The 5282-nt window shown below is 35.6% G+C and overlaps 1 long non-coding RNA gene across 1 annotated transcript in view; it reads left to right on the top strand.

Moving 5' to 3' along the window:
* The first annotated feature begins 335 nt into the window (after positions 1–335).
* The window catches only part of LOC148955895 (uncharacterized), a 77953-nt gene continuing 73006 nt past the window's right edge, over positions 336–5282 (top strand). The window contains exon 1 of the long non-coding RNA XR_016141751.1: positions 336–354. This is a non-coding gene — a long non-coding RNA (uncharacterized LOC148955895). The remainder of the gene's footprint in view (positions 355–5282) is intronic.

The raw sequence follows: 5282 nt of genomic DNA, 5'->3' as shown, positions 1-5282 counted from the left end.
TGTTTGAAATGTGGAGGTGGAAAGTAAGTTTTTGGTCAAGCATAAGACCTAGGTAATTAATATTATTATCTTCTGGAATAGTTGTTTTATTTAGAGTTAGTTTTGCATTAACATGGTTTCGCTTCCGGTGAAATTGGATTATTTTTGACTTGGTGAGTGCAATGGGTAAATCTGAATGTTGAGAGAATTTTTCAAACTGGAAAAGTGACTTTTGTAGATTTGACTCTGCTATCTGAAAGGTGTTGCCAGATGACCATAGCACCAGATCATCAGCATATTTTAGATTCGTGTGGGGTAGGTTCATGTCCCAGAGATATAGGGCAAATAGGAGGCAACTGAGGACTGCTCCCTGAGGTAGGCCTTTGGATATTGTCTTTTGGGGTGAAGAGGCAGAACCAAGACAGACAATGAAACTTTGCACGTCTATGAAGGATTTAATAAAGGATACTAGCTGAGGAGGTACTCCAAGGTTTGCAAGTTTATTTAAAAGGATTTGGTGGTTCACATTGTCATATGCTCCTTCAAAATCTAGGAAAGCTGCCACTAAGAGATTATTTTTTGAGAAAGATTTATTTATTGTTTGTAGTAGGTATTGTGTAGGTATTGTAGTAAATTTTGGCATAATCTTTCTTCTTCTTCTATTTAACAGCAGGCGGGCTTTTCAGTTATGCTATTTAGCCCTTTTCCTTTTGATTCACTCTGTGGGCTATAGAGCTACTGGCTTGATTGCCTCATATTTATTAGATATCTTTCAGTAGATCTTTTAACTCTAGGAGTTCAAATATAAGATGATAGATGTCGATTTCTATGCTCTGTGTGCAGGTATAGTTGGCTAGGCTCTTGGCTGAGAGTGGGATTTTGTGGTGTTTGAAGCATTTTAGCAGTTTACAAAGCAAGGTATGTTGTGCAGATGTCAGCATATTACATTCAAATAGGCAATGGTCAATTGTTTCATTATTCAAATTACAATGCCTGCAAAGAGGGGACAGGGGAATTAAACCACTTGAATTAGAAAACTTATATGAGAATGCAAGAAAATTTAGTCCATTTGTTCCAGAACGAATTCTATGATCAACTTTAGAACAATACTTATTGCGAAAGGGAGAAAGGATAGGACTAACTTATTAAAATTAATATTTGATAGTTTTCATTGGTAAATATCTCTAATCGGGATTGGTCTGCCACTTGGCTGGTTAATATTTACAGCATTTTTTGCTATTCATCAACCTAATGATTATTACTTATACTGGAGTGGCTAGGAAGGTACTGAAAATAAGTTCTTATGCCACTTGAAGCAAGATTATCTATAATATGGAGACAATGATAAGTGTCAATGTCCAACTTATACTGTGGAGCTGAGGCCAGCAACTCAAGGCTTGATAAAGAGTCGGAGTATACAATAATATTATTTGGATTTGCAATCAAAGGTTAGTTTTCCTTAAGGTGTTATAATGCCATGATTATGGCATTTAACTCAGCAGACATTATAGATAAATTATTATATAATCTCTCGCCCATTGCAATTTTCAAGTAAGGAAGGAAAGCACCACTTGCTACCTTCTCATTCTTTTTTGACCCATCAACAAATATTTGGAAGTGGTTTTTATAGGTATTAAGTTCAGCAAAATTTTTCTGGACAAAAGCAAAGGGGGTTAAATCTTTAGTCCACTTTGAAAATTCAGTATTTATTATCGGAAATGACCAATTCCATGGTGGGGATTGGGGGAAAATGAGTGCAATATACTTTTCCGGTACGGGGACCTTCTTCTGAATATTGGCATACTCATCTGCCATGCCTCTATACATGGCTTAATTTCTTAAATAATTGTGTAGGATGTGTGAGCTATTTGATTCAATTTTTGTAAGATTTTTGTCAAGAGAAAGCTACGTCTCTCCCTATTGTTGTTAATCCACTTTCCATAAGCTAGAAACTTGGTGCTTGTGGGTTTCCTAAGACCAAATATGAGACGTATTGTATCATTTTGTGTTGTCTCAATTTTTTGCATCTGGGTCTTTGCACATGCACCATAGACGATGAGCCCATAGTCAATATGGGGTCCTATATGTGATTTATAAAACTGGATTAAGGTTTTCTCCTTACATCCCCAAAGCGTGGAAAGAAGTTTTTTCAGTATATTTGTTATTCTATGGCATTTTTTTTATTGTGTATGAAATGTGGAGATGGAAATTAAGTTTTTGACCAAGTATGAGACTTAGATAATTAATATGATTATTTTCTAGAATAGTTGTTTAATTTAGTTAATTTTGCATTAGCATGGTTCGCTTTCGGTGAAATTGGATTATTTTTGACTTGGTAGGTGCAATGAATAAATCTGAATGTTGAGAGAATTTTTCCAATTTTAAAAGTGACATTTGCAGATTTGATTATGCTATATTAAGGTGTTGCCGGATGATCATATCACCAGATCGCCAGCATATTGTACATTTGGTTGGAGGAGGTTCACGTTCCAGAGATATAGGGCAAACTGGAGGCAACAGAGGACTTGTCCCTGAGGTAGGCCTTTGGTTATTGTCTTTTGGGGTGAAGAGGACTGAACCAACACAAACAATGAAACTTCGCACTTCTATGAAGGATTTTATAAAAGATGCTAGCTTGGGGGGTAGTCCAAGGTTTGCAAGTTTGGTAAAAAGGATTTGATGGTTCACATTGTCATATGCCCCTTCAAAATCTAGGAAAGCTGCAACTAGGACATTATTTTTTGAGAATGATTTATTTATTGCATTTGTTAACAAAATTAAAGTATCTACTGAGGAGTGATGTTTCCTGAATCCAGTTTGAGTTTGAGGGATCATATTATTTTTTTCAACAAACCAGAAGAATTGGCATTAGGTCACTTTCTCCATTATTTTAGCCATTACAAGAGTAATCATTATGGGCCGATAGGACTTAGGACTATCTTTGGGTATATATTTCTTGAGGATTGCTAGGGGGGAAAAGCATTTCCGTATATTGGGGAATATAGAAGATGCTCAAGGGTGACTATAACAATTTAGCACCTCATTGTATGAAAGGGTGAGTTTCTTTATCTAGGTAGGCTGTATGGTGTCATAGCTGCATCTCGTCTTGGTCATAAAATGATATATTTCTTTATCCATTTCCTGGATAGAAAATGGACTTGTTATGGCCTTAGATCCTTAGTATGGTTGGTAATTTTGGTTCATGGGAATTGGTAATATTTAGCTTCGATTATTTGTTGTTAGCTTATTAACAAAAAAGGTGGAAACGGCTTAGGTTTTCCCTTATCATTGTCATAATTAGTGTTATTATGTATACGCTCATAGAGGAGTGGGTTGGGGGAAGTCTTTTCCCGACAGATGTGGCTAAAGACTTTATGTATGATTGGCTCGTGTGTCTCTCTGGAGAGATGATTTGCATAATTATTCAAGTTTTTATATTTGTCATCTATGCTATGCTCTTTTTAGATTAGATTCTGCAGTTAATTGTTTTATGTATGTAGTAGTTGATGGTATTCTTATGAATGCTCTTCTAGATGCCTTATTTATTCTCCATTTATTTTGGCACTAAATTCTCCACCATGCTTTAGGAATGTGTATAGCATGATTAGCTGTATTCATTAGTAATGATACCAAGACTTCAGCATGCGTGTTAACTGCAGTGTTTGAAATCCACGAATTTTGGGCGAAGCTTGTAATTTCAATATTTAGCTAATTTTGGAATATAAACCAATTTGCTTTAGTGTTGATATATTTGGAAATATATGATAGATTTTCAACAGGTTCATTTAAGGAGTCAATTATAGCAAAGTTGTCAGTACATAGACTACCAATTTCATTTATATAAACTATATTCAAAATGTTTAGTGACACAACTTTTTGATCGATTATGGAGAATCTACCACTTCTGGTGTAGAAATATGTATTCAGATTTTAAGGGGTAGCAACAGGTAATTCAATATTATTGGAAGTCGTGTGTTGAATCCATTTACCATCTCTATTTTCCGGTTTATTCCCCCAAAAAATGCTGCGGGCATTGAGATCTCCACGAATGATGGTATGTTTTAACATATTAGAATTATTTATATATTTAAAAAAATCTTACGCATCCGTAGATTCGCCAGTGGAGCTATAAAAGTTTATTATGTAGGTTTTTGAATTATTCAGCCAAACACTGATACCAATTGCATCAACATCATTAGCAAAATCTAGAAAATTGATGCCACAGAATTTTATATTATTTTTAAGTAATACAGCTACTCCACCTCCCTTTTCTCTGAAGATCTATCCTTTCTCAGGATAGTATATCCCAGAGACTTAGTTTGTAGATTTTGGTTTAATTGATTTTCCTGGAGGCAAGCAATATTTATGGAATCATTATTCTGAAAAAAGATTTGCTAACTTAGTTTATTCTAAGTGGGCCATGTTACGTTCCACAGGAGTGTTGATATAAGTTGTGTTGCTGATTTATTTTTAATATGACTGTCTATGAGTGTTCAGCTTTCTTAAAAGTAAAGCAACATTTTTTTTTGCTTGATCGAGCATATCTTCAGGGATGTAGATTTTTGCCAATTCTGAGATTATTTTTGGTTTCTGTAGTTGATATATGCTCATGGCCTGAAGTGCATTATAGACCAGATTAAAAAAGTATATATATGGGGATTACATGTTTGGTTCTACTTCTTGTTCGTCAGCTATGGGATTAATTCCTGGTTGTAATTCTTATTCGTTTCTTCTTGGGAGGGGGGGCCAGGCTGACCTCATCACTACGGGCAATGAGGCTTGTTGAGGAGGTGATTCTGTCTGACCGAAATATGAGATAGGGGGCTTAGAGAATGGTGTTTTAGCCGGGGGCCTTGATGCATGGGGGGTATGTGCCGAGGGGGTTTCTGGTTGGTTTCATTACGGCATTATTTAGTATTGATCGACAGCGTATAATTCCATTGCTGCAAAGGAGTATGAAACGATCTTTTCTGTTGCTATTTGGAGTGTTAATTCTCATTTTCTTATGTGCGAGGCATAGTTATACATTGGTTGATTTTTGTGGGCGTTTGCACTTGATGCACGTAATCTAAGTGTTGTTGCAATTTTCCAAATCTTTATTATGGATGGATCTACAGTCAATCCACTTTAGAAGAATCTCGTTGCATTTGTTTGTTGTGTGTCCTAGCTTCAAATACTTCTGACACTGAATAGGCTTAGGTTCGTTTTCCTTGTGTGGTTTCATTTGCCTAAATAGGGATAACTTTTCTGGGATGTTAATTTTTTTCCTTCAGTGTAAATAAGAAGGATCTACTTGTTTTTAG

The sequence above is a fragment of the Artemia sp. Qi Xiang Cuo genome, chromosome 1, assembly GCF_049724085.1.
Source record: "Artemia sp. Qi Xiang Cuo chromosome 1, ASM4972408v1, whole genome shotgun sequence".
Taxonomy (NCBI): Eukaryota; Metazoa; Arthropoda; class Branchiopoda; order Anostraca; family Artemiidae; genus Artemia; species Artemia sp. Qi Xiang Cuo.
Note: the sequence above shows the minus strand (reverse complement) of the source record. Positions and strands in the feature narration are given on the sequence as shown.